General features: G+C 46.8%; 1 long non-coding RNA gene across 4 annotated transcripts in view; it reads right to left on the reverse strand.

Annotated features, from left to right (window-relative positions):
• Positions 1 to 15,057, reverse strand: part of LOC148050803 (uncharacterized) — a 114,613-nt gene that overhangs the window by 17,129 nt on the left and 82,427 nt on the right. The window contains exon 9 of one of the 4 annotated variants that reach the window (XR_015700408.1): positions 1,163 to 1,781. The exons of 2 other annotated variants lie outside the window; for them this stretch is intronic. This is a non-coding gene — a long non-coding RNA (uncharacterized LOC148050803). Of the gene's footprint in view, positions 1 to 1,162; positions 1,782 to 13,041; positions 13,399 to 15,057 lie in introns of those variants that run through there. One more of the 4 variants, XR_015700409.1, reaches the window with a different exon arrangement.

Here is a 15,057-nt window from a genome sequence, read left to right on the forward strand (position 1 = left end):
GGAGCCCCCGTGGAAGGTGCCTTATGAATCTCCTTTGGAACACATTCATTCCTGGTGTGACTTCCACATGGAAGTCTGGCCGTCAACAACCTCACGAGTGTGCAAACTACATGTGCTGTCTTTCCTGAAACCAGCCTTCTCCATGCTCTATTGCAGCTGAGGTTGGCCCCAGAGGCAAATCTGTGGCATTCCAGTTGAACAGGGGCTACTCCTGAAGAAGATGATATAGCCATTTGTTCTGTTTGGGCAGGGAATATGTTTCCGAAGAGGATCCATCTCTGAGCAATAACATGGAAGGAACAAGCTGTCCATGCAAAGTAATTGCTATTGCAGTCTAGGACAGTGAGAAGTTGGTGTTAACCTCTAATTATATGTCCTCGTTTTCTCCTATAAAATTGGGTGCTTGGGCAACATAAGCTGGGCTTGAAAGGCAGAATTTACTTGACTTTAGCTTGTCTAACTCCATTTGTCTACAGCAGAGGTAGTTGAGAGCAGGGTGCTGAGGTTCCTCGTGTGCTCAAAGGATACCTTCAGCATTTAGGGTAGGGGCATTTAGGTGTAGACTCCTTGGTGGCAATCACTTATACTATATAAGAAGATTATGATCCCTGAGTAATCCTATTAATTAATATCATTCATTATATTAATTCTAATGCGCAGAGAGAGCTTCCACCAAAAAGGTGCCAGAGCTCCCTACTACTGGTGCACAGAGGACATTCCAGGAAACGATATCTTATTCTGGGTTCTCTATAATCAGTTTCCTTCCTCCGGTGAGGTGGGGTAAAATGCTCTACAAGCAGAATTATAATATGTACACATTGTGCTTAAATATAAATTACTTATTAGTATTACTTCAGCTACAATAAATAAAATAAACTCTTACAGAAAAATAAAATTTATAAAAGTACTATGGTACAGCTATAGGGAAGGAAAAGTTGTTTCTGCTCTAGCAACAGAGTTTTTGTATTTCCATAAGAATCCACTTAGTAACCCAGCTCAGTCACAACTGACCAGAGAAGTCTGGGGAATGGAGAGGAGCAGAGATAATTAAATGTTTAAGGAAAAGCTCTGATGAGGATAATTTAGAAAGTAAGCAGCATAATAAAAGCCCTGTCCATTACGACTACAGGTTATTATCTCATCCCAAACCAACCTCTCAACCCAAACAATTTTATTTGCAAATGCCTTTGAAACAAAAGCAAGCATGTACTGAAAATACAATGAGAAAATATTACAAGGTCCGTCCGTTTGCATGCTATAGATTCATGAAAGATACTTCTGTATCTTTACAGGATATGTTTGTGCTATGCTCTAAATTATCTAGCTTTACTTTGATTTCAGAAGCTGTAATGAGATGGCTCATGGTTCAAATATGTATTAGGCTGCAGTAGTGAGAAAAAACAAACAACTGTTCTTGCATTTGACATTTTAAGTGCTTTTTAGCAATGTTGAATATCCAGAAAAACCAACATTACTTTGAAAGCTACTGTGGAAAATCATCAGTGATAACATGGCCAGAGACAATTATAAACATGCAAAATAAACATAACTGGCATTTTCTAAATATGCCTTTAAGGTCTGATCATTTGCACTGCATCACATGCATTTCAAAGGATTCATAGATGTACTACAAAGGGTAAATTTATATATATAGCAAAAGCAAAAAATAGGTCACAGTTATATGCAAAAATAACACTTCTCCTTTAAGAATGAATAGCGAAGAGTCATTATACCACGTCGTATGTCCACACGAGCAGAGTCACTGGCTCCAGTGAGGATAGCTGTGGGAGCAGAGGGATGTGAAATCAGGTCCAATTTTTGTTTGCTTATTCTAGCATAGATCCTCCTTAGAAAAGCAAGAAAAAGACTCTTTATTCCTGCAAAACTTGTGGCATTATCCTCTGTAACCTTCATGAGGGTGGGGAGTCAATACCAGAACCTTGCACAGCTGCTCCCAGGCAGAGGAGTCAGCACGAACCCGGGCACTCCTTAACGCAGCACTGAGTTACACTGAACCCCAAAACGGAAAGGGTTATTACTGTGGGAATAAATCCTCTTTCTTAGAAAGAGAGGCATAGAATTTAGGGGGGAAATGAAAAGGTTTGGTCGTGTTCCCACTGAAGCCGCTTGAAATGCAGAAGACTGAATTATCTAGGGAGTATGACAAAAGTCTGACAAAACCTGGCAGTTCTAATTAATAGCCTCTATTCAGCTGTCAGAATCCAGTGGGTCTACTGACAAGATAGAGAGCTGACGGATCAGCCTCTACTAACATCCTGTGTAGATGCCTTTAAGGTAGTAAAATACATGTTTAAAACCATATACTTAGTCATCTGCACAAATCTTGAAGTCTTTCACTGATGCCCAGACGCACAGAGATTTGTATCTCAATTACAGATTTCCTTGAACGAGACACTCAGTTTAACTCCCTAAAACAAGTCAAGCCTGACACAAAAATGATTAATTATTGAACCAAAAGGTATCATCATGACCATCTGTGAATAAAAAGAAGGGAGGAGGGTTTTTTTAATTAGCCAGATGAATAATAGATTTCAGAATTGCTAAAATGACTGCTTAACGTGGTTTTGGGTGCTGTTGTTGTGTTTTGCAGTGACAGAGATTTCCCTAGGAGAAAAATGTGGAATCCCAGCCTAAAATCTCACATTGCAGAGGTAATATCTTCAGCCTCAGATTGTGCCAGAACTGGCCGTCTGCTAGGGAATGTCATTGAAATGCTTGCAGCTGCCAGCGAAAGCACATCAGCCTCTTTCACTACCTGCAGGTCTGGCAACAGGGATTTCTGCCTCGTCTTTTCCGACAGCGAGTGCTCGGCTGCTCGGCAGAGCTCCCTTTTATAAGAAATCACACCGTTTCTTGTGAGACACACACAGTGTCATGTACAGGATAATGATTACATCTGACCAGACTAAACCTCGCGGCGTTAGCGTTATTTCGAAGTTAGCAACTGAATTAACGTGGGTATGTTCCTGCTTCATAACGCAGTGGTGCACAGTGGAGCTGCACCCGAGAGCGGCCTCGGGTCACAGGGGGAGCTGGGAGCTGTCGGTACCCCTCGGGGCATGCTTACTGCAACTGCCACCTTGCTTTGGAGGAGGGTCTCATTTGGAGAAGGTCCCCTCAATGCTGGAGCCCCTAAAAGAGCTTTTCTTTGTGCGAGAAAGCAGATCTGTGAAAATCCCCAGGCCAGCCTGGGGATCCCCCATTTTGGGAAGAAGCCATAGAGCCTTTGGGAAACAGCCTACGCCTGTCTTCTGCAGGCTGTGGAGGAAAGTTTATCGGCGTCTCCTGACTGCGTACTGATGCGTACTAACCCTGTTTGTGGGTAAACATGGCAGAGAGTGTACTGCCAGCTTAAAGGAGGTAAGGTCCACACGGCGGGCTGAGGGAGCAGAGCTGAGCTTTAGCTCACAGCTGAAAAGGTCTGGTCTCCGCTGCTCGCACACAAGGAGGGTGACCATGCACGACTGGCACCACAGCTGAGTATTTAGTCAGTGGTAAGCACACTCTTGGCAGCAAAGAGAAAGCAAGAAAGTGAAAAGTGACAGAAATAGGCCTTCAGGTTAGTCCTTCAGTCTCCGTATCATCCCTGTGAGTGAATTTATATACCCTCAGCTGATCAATTTTCTTTCATCTGCATAGCTGTGTTGAGATCCACAGGGTAATATAGAGTCTGCCTGCACACACACCTGCCCTGCATGAATGCCTCTCGTGCAGCTGCCGGGAGATTTTGGAGGCTGTGAGCCTATGGCAAAAAATAGGTGGGTCTGGTTTCCCTAGTCATGGTGTTTAGGATTACACATGCCGTGATGATGAAGCACTGTAAATCATGAGTCTGCTCGCATTCACTGATAAACCGGTCATGCAAAAGGCTCCTTGGAGTAGGAATTCAGCAGAAGGCATTTTACATCTGTCAAATAATTCAAGGGTGTGGAGTGACTCGTTGGGAACTGCATGAATAATCAAGACTTCATTTTCAGTGAGACAAAGGCATGAACTTTTGTCTGGCACATCAGTGCCAGTGGGGAACATGTTCCCTGTGTTAGGGATTGTGTTCTGGGGACCGATACTAGCAAAAATACCAGAAGGAGGGATTTTTTCAATGAAAACATATTGCCTACTTTTAAAGTGCAGTTTTGTGTATGCCAATACAGCATGGATGTAAGACCGTAAGACCACAAAGCTCAGAGTAGAAAATAAAACTGAGAAAGCAGGCAAGCCTGGCACTGGTGTGTGGTCAGAAGAGTTTCTGCTGTAATCAGACAAGTGATATCACATCTCAAGGTGTGTCAGCTTCCTAAATCAAAACAGTATTGCAGTGAACCAACAAAAGAATTCCACAGCCTCAAAGCAGGCGTGGGTTGGGATCAGCCCCAGAGAAAAGCCCTTTCCCACCACCAGGTCACTCTTCCCTCGGGAAGGCTGGCAGAGCACCTGCCCTGCAGCAGGACTGCAAACCTTCACGTAGACAGCACCGGGGGCTTCTCTGCCGAAACAGCCTCCAACTCTGATGGTGTGTCTCCATCCCTCTTCCCGGGCATCTCTCCTAAATGAAGCTCTTTTGCGAAGGGGCTGAGGTGAATCTGTCAGCAACATCTTATTTACCATAGACAAGTTCTCAAAATATATACCTTAGCCTGTCATGACGCTCGTATCTAACGGTCAGCAGGACCTGCATGTGCAGAAAGGTGACTGGAAGAAAATGAGGGTAATCAGTGAGACATCTTTCCCACCCAGAGCCTGGGGATGCCTTCTCTACCGTACAAATCTAATAAACTCTTCTTGAGATATCACTTCTTAGATTTTCTTTTTCCAGAACAGAATACTGTCTTAATTATAATCAGGTAACATGTTAGGTAAACAGATAATAAGTCTTATTAATGGACAGAATGAATAGTTTTGAGAAGCAGCTGATGTCAGGTAAATCTTAAAAATAAAGGATTAAACTAAAAATCAAGGCATAAAATTTGAGACTAGAACAGAAAAATGGGAAATTATCAGCTTAAGCTGAGCGCTTTAACATTAGTCAAGGACTCAGATCTTTCCCTTGCCCTGGTAAGAAGCAGAGAGATTTGTGTTTCAAAGGAGTGATAGATTAACTATTTCCTTTGCCCTTGGCCAAAGCTAGAAAGTTGCCAACCGCTGCTGGTTCCCATTTGCTGTATGGAAATGAGGAGCTTGATTTTTTTTTTTTCCCCTAGGCTGCAAATCAAGCACCAATAGGAGCTGTGCCGATCCGAGGTGTTGGTTTGCTGCGCCGTGGAAGAAGGACAATGAGAAGGGGGGAAGGTGGGATCATTTTTCGGCTGGCCTGTGCCAAGGTCCAGAGTCAAGGTACCCTCCAGGGCCAGGCACTGTGACCCCCAGCGCGTTGCGTCAGAGTTACCAGGTACTGCATCCCTTGGAAGACAGAGGCGTCTCTGTCACAGAAACTCTGAGAGCTGGAAATATCAACAGCACTTGGGAACTGGAGACTTGGTAAACGTAAGAGATGGTAGGAAAAGCTTTAGAAGCTGAGAAAACACTGGGAGAAAGCTTGCAAGTTCTGGTCACAGATCGGAGAACAGATGAAAATGCATTAAGTGATGGACATAGCTTGTGTTATGTGTGTAGTAAGGTCCAGAGGTTGTCACTACAGATCAGGTATTTCCAGCACTTATTTTCATTATGTAAGTTGTAAAATACTTCCAAAAAGTACCGGTTAGGTGACGGGATAATCTACTCCTGATCTGTTCTTGCAAGGACAGGGTCACTGTGGGCTAAACTCATCGTGACCGCAACTTAGCAGCACTTCATAGGAACCACATGAATAAGACAGCGAACATGAGCTCCGAGAGTGCAAGTCCGTGAAGAAGGCATGCTTGGAGCAGGGCGAGGAATGCAGAGGCGTGTGCTGGAAGGTGTGGCAGGTATGTGTGAGCTGTTAATGACTGTGTTGAAGAAATCCTGGTGAGACAGAGGTGAAGGAGTCCAAGAACTGGAGCACAACCCATGCTTTGGTATCAGCTGAAGGACTGCTCCGTGGCCGTAGCAGCTGGTGCAGGTTCCTGGCATGGAAATGCTGTTCTGCAGCAGCGATTCTGAATCTCACACGCTAGCAAAAGATATGGGCCTGCCTTGTTATTATCTTAATTTTCAAAGACTTTGTAATGCCTTGCACAGCCATCGTGTCTTTCATTTGAGACTTCGGCGGACAGGGCACTTCACAGCTATTACTACCCTCCTCTTCTCTGAAGCTGACCTCCTTGTCACCCATTTACAAGCGAGGAAAGGCAGCAAAATCAGAGCTTTAATTTACTCTGATGGACAGTGGATAAAACTGAGAAATCTGATGGATGAAATGTGGCAAAACCACTGTCTAGCATTCATAAAGCTGAAATCTGAAAAGCTTCTACAACTTGAAATGTACGGAGTCTGTCAGATTGAGTCAAAGCTGTGGCAGGATCTGAACCCGCCTCTTCAGCCCTGCAATTGAGTTGAGAGTCTCTCTTTCTTCATTGTATGTGCTTCAGCTGTGGCATAACAAAACGACCTACACAATCCATACGTGAATGCTGCTCTGCCTGCCCACGTTGCCTCGTTGCAAAGAATGACTCTGAAGTGGTCAACATTGCACGAAAACTGCTTCCCCCCAGAAAATTTGGTGCCGTTCACCTTATTTGCTTCATTGGCTTTCACACTCCCCCTCAGTGGTCCCACGCCGCCGTGGAGGGCTGTAGCACACTCCTGAGAACAGTCACAGCGCGGTGGTGGACACGCTGGCCGCAATCAGTGTTTCGCACCTGGGAACAAGGTATGCCTCGCCTGGGAAATGAACCATAGGCATAAGTGGTCTTTCCTAATGCCTGGCAGTTGTCCCACCCAGGCATCACCTGCTTCTGCCGCAGCCGGCAGGAGGGACAGGGATCACGCAGTTGGCGGGGGAACGGCTGTGGGCTTGGCCCCGTGTCCAACCAGCAGTACACGATCAGGCATGCTACCAACAAATGCTCCCAGCTATTCCAGCCAGGAGACATGCTGCGTCTATCTCATCTAGACTTTCCAGATTTTTCATCCCAAAGACTTGGCTAGGTGGTTGATGTTTGGGGCTTTTTCTGTGTGGTTACTTAAGATGTTTACTACCAGACAGGATTTTTGGTTCCTTAAAAAAGCCAGCCAGATTCAGCTACTGAAAGCAGACATCTTCAGTGGTTGCGCTGGGTGTCTGCTGACTTCTTTTATCTGTCTTGTCACTAACCCATGTCTGCTGATGTGGAGGGATTGAGTATATGGTGCCAACAGCCTCTTGGGGATGTATCCCCCCTGCAGTACCCAGAGTCACTGCAAGCGCCTGCCCTGCACCGCACAGCGTGGTGGGAAATGGGCACATCGGCAGGGAGGGGAAGCACACGCTGGACTGGGTTCTGGGGTAATGCAACAAGGGCTTTTTGCTGGAAACGTGAGGTATGTGCCAAATGTTATCATTGCCATTCAAAAAAAGGGCTGCTCTGGTACAGTCATCTATGTTTTAATGTCTGGTTATTGTGAAAGCTAAGAAATGCCATCCTGTCCACAATAAGAGGCCATCTCTGAATCATATCCTTCAGTAGATGTGCCAGGAGGTTCTCATCACTATGTATATCAGTAATAAAGTTTCCTGGGAATAAGTGAGGGGTCTAGAGGCTCATGGTGTTTTTCTCATGAATTCTTTTGGTCGCATGGGTTGATCCTTGGAAAGCTGCTGTACCACACTAGGAGAAGAGCATGTTAGTCATTCCTTTACAGGAGCTTTGCATATCCCTACTCAAGAGGAAAATGAACGTCATCACAGCGGTTGTCAGCCGAGTCCCCAGCTTTTCTGAACGGAACAGATTTCTGTCAGCTGAGAAAAGTGAAGTTGACCTTGGATGTGGACAGTGCTGTAACACCACAATTAAACTCTAATTCTTTAAATGTATGCACTTGGGGGTAAAGCTGGTGCATCCTGTGCTACTGATTTCTTCCAGGTTGACTCATATTTAAATCTGATTGTTGCAAGAGAAGAAGAAGCAGCAGCCTAGTCAGCCAAAAATGGTTATAGGAGGAAGAGAGAAATCAATTTAGGAAATATGAATCACTTGAACTTCACAAAATTCCTGAATAGGGAAGCTGGGGCTCAAAGATAATATAAAAAATCTGTTCAGTACTGGAAACAAGCCAAGTCCTGTGGCTCCTAAGTGGGTGTCTAACCACAAGACTTCCCGTCGTCATCTAAGTAAAGATGCTTGTTCATCATTCTCGAAAAAGATGCTACTCTCATCTTTTTTGTTCACGTAACAGTGCAAAGAAACTTAGCTTTCTATGTTACATATCAGTGCAGTTTGTGATGTGAGAATGAAGCAAACTAACAACTCCATCATGTATTCTAGCAAAGCCCAAAGTAAATTCAATGTTGCAGCTAACGTTATAGAATAACGATTTCCTGGTGGGATCTAGTATTTACAGTGATTACAAAATCACCTGCTTTGGTGAAAAAGGGGATTATAGTGACTGGTTTAAAATTGACTACTTGGCCTGACCAAACAGCTTTATCCACCGCGGAGATCATAAAGATTTTTATCACAGTGGGATTAAGGCATTGATTTACATCTGGCAGTAAATTAAACTGAGATGAGTGATGCTGTAACCATCTCCAGTTTCCTGCCTTGACTCTCCTGGATGTTGCTAACCCGGGAGGGAAAATGCTGAACAGGACTTCTAGCAGCTCCTGACTCAGTGCAGCTTACAGCCCAGTGCATTAAAGATTACTAGCACTTATTTCAATATATTGCAGTAGTAAGAGTTTGCTATGAAGAAATAGGTAAGACCTAGCAAAACTGAGTACAGGGCAATACAACAGCAAATTATATTTAATGTATATAACTGTAAAGTGATGTAACTAGAAAAAATTATAGCTTTACCTATAAAAAATGAGCTGACCATTACTGGGCAGGAGTGAGGCCTCAAGCTTGTGCTAGATAGTGTGAAAACATCAGCTCAGTGCTCTGCAGTGGTCAAAAATCCCCAACAAATTTAACACTGGCAATTACTAGGGGACCAAAAGGGGACCAAAACAGAAGACTTAATTATGGTAGGCTACAAATTCAGGGTTCAGTCACACATTGAGCACTGTTTGCCGTTCTGGTTGCCTCATCTCCAACAGATACATTAGAACTGGAAAAGATTCAGAGAAAGGTAACATGCTAGAAGCCATCGAACAGGGTGGATAAGGGTGCCTGCAAAGAGCAAAGGATCATAAGAGCCAGGTTCAAAGCAAGTCAGAGGAGGTCATTCCTCAAACAGCAGCACTAGCCCTGCAGAACGCTTTGCAAAGGGCATTTGCAAAAAACATGCAAAAATTTCTCAGGGACTCAAGGGGAAAATGGACAAGTACGTGGAACAGAGCCAGTGGGAATTACCAAAGAGATGACAACCAGCTCATAAAATCCCCTGAACTGAAAATATTAGAGGCCAGAAGATTAGCAGAGGAAAAATAGCAGATATATTTGCCATTTTCTTACTGTTTCGTAGGTATCGGCTTACAGCTGGGTTGGGAGAGAGGACACTGGACTAACAGGGGCCTTGGTCTGATGCAGTACGGTCTGTGTTACATCATACACCGGCCTATAAAGTGTGGCTTTTCAAAGGCTGCTGTGTGTCCTACTCGTCTGTTCTTGCTTTAGGGCCAGCAACCTCCAAGATAGTGATGTGGAAGGCAGCCTTTGGGCGTGCAGTTCAGTCCACCACTGCACATGAATCATCATCCGACTGCACCATGATAGATTTACTAAGGAACTGAATACCGTCCTTCACAAGTCAGTATGAGCAGCCCTGCCTCTGCCTGCACATCTTCAGCACAGGGAACTGGGCAGCAGCAATCCTGTATCCCACTTACTGGCTTCACACTTATAAAGAAGCCAGGGAAGTAAAACAAGACTGATCTCTAGCAGGGACCCAGTGAGGATCAGGCAGCAAAAAATGTCTCTGGATTGGGTTCAAAGTGTGCATGAAGAGGCAAGAAGCATGTTAGAGCGATTCAGCTCTTCACCACGTGGCCCTGCCGTTGCTGAGACAGCTACAGTTGCTACCCCAAGACTAAACCTATGAGAAATACACAGCCATTGAAATGTACCCAGTCTCCAGGCCTTCTGCCTGCAGAAATGTAGCTGAGACTCCATTAAGAGCATGATAAATCTCTGACATGCAGCTGAAGATTCAGCTAGTCTACGCCTTCCACCATAGCTTGCTTTTTTCTAATTTTGTGTTGCTATTCCCCTTCTGATAATTGTCACTCCTCGCTGAAAAGTCTGGACGAGTGTTTCAAAACACTTCTCTGAAAGAGGGATGTGGTGCTGGTTGTGGATATTTAGAGCCACTGCTCCGAGCGATCACTGACGCTCGCGGATGTGAGAGTCTGTGTAAATAAGCAGGGAGACAGATCTGCTTTCATATGCTGACTCTAACGTCGTGGGTCTCTGGTTTCAGGAATAGCATCAGAAAAGACGTCCTGGTGAACAGAATCCTTATTTAAGCAGCGACTGCCTCAGCACATTGGGTTCACGCCTGCACCTTCACTGGATGTCACTGTGTTTTGCATTCTAGTTTCACAAAGTTATAACTAGAGGTTCAGCTCTCCTCTCACGGCACAGGTTTTAGCCGATGACAGAGTCACGCAGTGACTGTTCTCCTGCCTGGTGCAATGCGCACAAAGCTCTGCTGAAAGCTTCTGGGGTGTGCAAAGGAGACACCAGATATTTGGATTCGTAATTGTCTCTGTTTATCTATTGTCTTGGAAATTCACTGATTGATGTCCAGGCATGAAATGAAGTGATTGTTTGGAAGTTGTCAGGAAAACCTTCGCATTTCAGGTGTGAGTCATCTTTCTGGGTTTTGTCTAGCAAAGAGGCAATGTGGTTCAATGGACTTTTTCTCCCTGTAGCCTGAGGTGACACTGGTGTCCCTTCAAGCCATAAGCAGGGAGATAGCAGGGCTGTGAAAGCCTCTGAGCCGTGAGTGAGCGCAACCTGGGTAACAGAGACCAGCACAGCTCCACACCCATCTGAAACTGGCCCTGATCTGCTGCAATAGCCTATGGCTTTTCCAGGTGCAAGGGCTGCCCCAACTGAAGACCCCGACAAACTGATCATCCAGAGGACATGTGCCGATCCTTCATCTCTCTGGTACACATTACTCAGCTCTCTAAAACTTACCTTTATTCTCATTCCCACCTTATTATTATTATTTGAATGGATATACTGTTTTTTCTCTTCCATCTGTATTTCTTTCCTAAGTTACCTCAATTGTAATTCCACAATTGCTCTAAACCTCTGTAAAAACCTCTTTAAAAGTTTGCTACCAAAAAGTTTTGTTTACAGTGTATTTTAAATTGTATTCCTAAGGACTTCTTTTACAAGTGTTAAAAAATTAAAAAAATCTGAAAGCTGACTGCATTCTGCACTTTTTGTGTGCAAAGCAATAGACTGGTAGAGACTAAACGCTGGGCACGCTCAGCCATCGCTCCAAGTAGTGCAGCTCGTCCTCATTTTGGTAGGAGCTGAGCCTCTCGTGTCTCCTCTGCGCTGCGGGGAGGCGGTGGGGCCGGGGGGCAGCGGGGAGCCCTGGCACAGGGGCTCTGGGGGAGACGAGCCCATGGCTCTGATTGATGGAGTGAGTGGGCAGCGCTTGCACAGGTTTCCAGCCGTCCTCAGCCGCAGTCGCTAGTTAAAGCCCTGGGATATCGGAGGAGTTTGCTAAAAGGGCTCGTGAGGCTTTTACCCTCCGCAGGTGGCATCCTCATTCAGCTGTTCCTTTGCCTGGAGCTGGCGCTGGTGGTAGCCAAGTGTCGACGGCAATCCTCTGCTGAACCTTTTACTTGGGACTGTCCCTAATTTCCTCGGAAAATGCCTTTAAACTTCCCGTGCTGTGCCAGCTCCTAGAGGTGCCACAAGGGTACGTTCCCTATCCCTCTGCTGCTCCCAGAGAGCTCACGGCTCCCCGCAGAGCGAGCCGAAGTCCAGAGACAACACCAGGATGATACCGGAGGGGAGCGATGCGGAGAAATGTTCAGAGGCAAGGAGTTGAAGGAGAAGGGGAAAAGCTGGGAGCCCAGCGGTGAGTGAGGAGGACCTTTGGCATGGATGCATCCCACCAGCGCCGCAGTGAAGAAAGCAGCAGCAGGAGATGGCGCTTGCCTGAGGGGAGCATGGGGTGGGGGGGGGCTTTAAGCCTGGGTTGATGGCGAGGTGGTTGGTGCCAAAATGGGTAGGTGCTGCGCACAAGGCAAACCTGTCTTGTAAGGGGCAATGCCAGGAACTTCTTGCGAGGCAATTGGCGTCACTGTCACCTGCCCAGAGGAGCTGTGGTGGAGGTGGTGTCTCCTCGGCGTCCCCTGCGCTGCCAGCAGGACCGAGTGCCTCGGGGAAGGGGCCGGGGCTCTGAGCGCGCCTCCTCCTGCAGCTGCGCACAAGGAGCGCTGAAAGCAATTATTGATCAAAACAGAACAAAGGGGAAGAAAACGTGACTGACTACCACGAATATTAAGAATTTTTTTCTAGCTGTTCAGGGAGCCACCAAGTTAATTTAAAAAGGCAGAGAGTTTATTTCTAGACCTACTGTACTTCCATGTCAGAATATATAATAATTATGTACTGATTTTATGCATAGCTGTTAATTTTAAGTCACGCTGAAGCCACACGTGGTTAATGGTGGGGTGAGGCAGCTGGGTGCTCGCTCCAGGAGGAGGAGGAAGCCATGGGTGCAGGGAGGGCTCGGGGCTCTGAGCCAAGCCTGGCGTTATCTCAGCTGTCACCATGAACTCTTCAACCCTCACAGACATTAAACAGCTTCACGTTTTGTCCCCTCTGTCACGGACTTTCTCTTTCAAAAATTCTGGCAGTGTAGGGCTGCAGCCAAGCTGCAAGTTGGGTCCTGTGAGCTGAGCCTCGCTTGCCTGAGCCCTGCTTGCCTGAGCCCCACTCACCAGCTCACTGCCCAACTGCTGCAAATGAATGCCGGGAGGTCGCTGTTTCTCCATGTCCCCCTGGGGCTCGCTGACCTCCCTGGCCGGGCAGTGGGCTCGGCAGAGCCCAGCAGGTCCCAGCCCTCTCCGAGGGTCAGACTCCAGGCTGGTGGTACATGTGAGCAAGATGGGGTTCAACTCTGCCTGAAGCATCAAGCTTTACCAGGAGGTTGGATAGGGCTCCTGCTGTCCAGTCCTGCCTCGTGGAGACATGGCTGAGCTGCAGAGCGACGGTACTGCTGGTCTGAGCTGAGCAGGGACAGTCCCCTGGATCCTCCCAACACTCAGGCACAGCCAGGGGGCCAGGGGCTGCCTAGGTCATGTTCCTCGCTCCTGGGTGGGCGCCTTTGGTGGAGAGAGAGACCCTGTCCAGAGAAAGAAAGTTCATGTCTTCAAGGTGCCCCACAATGGCTTACAGCCCCTGGGCATTACTCACAAGGGGGTAACTTCGGGGCTGAGGCTGTGCCCACCCAGCCCCGCCAGCTCCAGGCAGGGAGCGGGTGCCCACCGTCCCCAGGGAGCTCCAGGCCGGCGGCGCGGGGCAGTGCTTGCAAAGGTAGGGGCTGCCGCTGGACTTCAGCAGACATTGAGTGTGTTTGCACAAGGATTAAGCAAAATAAGCCGCTGAGTTTCTCCATCCCCCCGTTCATGTCCTAGTCACTTCTTCATCTTTCTTTGTCCGTGTGGTATTTAAAGGCCTGTATTTTAAGCCCTCTAGTCCCCTCAGGGGTGCATTACGGGCCGGCTAAACATTATGTGGTCGTCTGCAATGCCACAAGGACCTGAGCTGCACTCTCCTGCACTACAAAGCCCCTGTACAATGCTGCTTTTGGTAGCGTGCACGGAGCAGGCGCAGCTATTGGCGTCTGGTGTCTGCTCAGCTTTATTTTGAGGTATTTAAACTTAGCAAACTGGCTTTTTTTAGGTCCATATGCACAGATCAGGTGGTCACCTGTGGCAATATGTTTATTCACAGATTCTAGCTGCTTTCAGGGAACGGCCTTCTCCAAACATAATTAGGGCTATTTAAGTAGCTGCTCACAATTACCTCCTGGTTCACACAAAACACCACATACTCCCTCATTGAGCAATAACTCCTGGAGATACAAGGGTGAAAAGCCACAGGCAACTTGCTGTTGAGTGCCTCAAAGATTTTTATGATCCTGCTGTAAATGGATGTTTACTTTTGAAGAGCTGCACACCTAGTATACCCTGCCATTGTATTAGTTTTCAAACTAGCAGATTTACCTGGCAGTTCGACAGTTGTTAATATCTTTAAGCCTCCTTTGCCTTTGCCCGTATTAAGTAGACAGTGGATAGATGAAGAAAAGCCTGATTCAGGGGTGGACGTGCATTTGACTGGTGACATAGCATGTCCTTTCAGCTCAGGAGGAGGACTAGGGACGGCTTCTAGGAGAGGAGGAATGGGAAAGCCTTGGCACAAAGAGGAGTGGTGAAGCCTGAAAGGTGGGACGACACCAACAGAAGACACTTTCACGTCATGATGACCATGTTCTTTTCCTTGGCGCCTCTCCTTGCCCCAAGACTACAGTGCTCCTTTTTCCTATCCTACTTGCCCTCTTCTTCCTCTCCTTCCCCTCCACTGTGCTGTTTCTGTGCTTCTTTCTTTGCCCCTTGACATTCATGCTGGCCTCCCAGGCTCCATCCGTGGTGGCAGCTGCCCACCAAGCCCCTCGTACATGCCACCGGCCCTCCCTCCACCTGCCTGGCTTGTCCGTCCCTCGCAGCAGGCCTGGGGCTTGGTGGGATAAAGGGTTGGGGTCCTTCAAAAGACAACTTCTCAGCATCAAGAGGATGGAGAGTAGACACAAGAATTCACCTCTCCAGGGACATGACTGCTTGCTTTGAATAAAAAATAACGACATCTTCAGATCTGGGGGGATTTGCTTGGTGCCTTCTTGTCACCAGACCATTGGTTTTGATGAGAAGAATATGCCACCATTTGGAAATGCTGAATTTGCATCTCTCACGGAGAGAATTTCAGCCAGAGAAGTTTTTGTAGG

Source organism: Nipponia nippon, unplaced genomic scaffold, assembly GCF_047370975.1.
Source record: "Nipponia nippon isolate SJK-2023a ecotype South Korea unplaced genomic scaffold, ASM4737097v1 scaffold_7, whole genome shotgun sequence".
Taxonomy (NCBI): Eukaryota; Metazoa; Chordata; class Aves; order Pelecaniformes; family Threskiornithidae; genus Nipponia; species Nipponia nippon.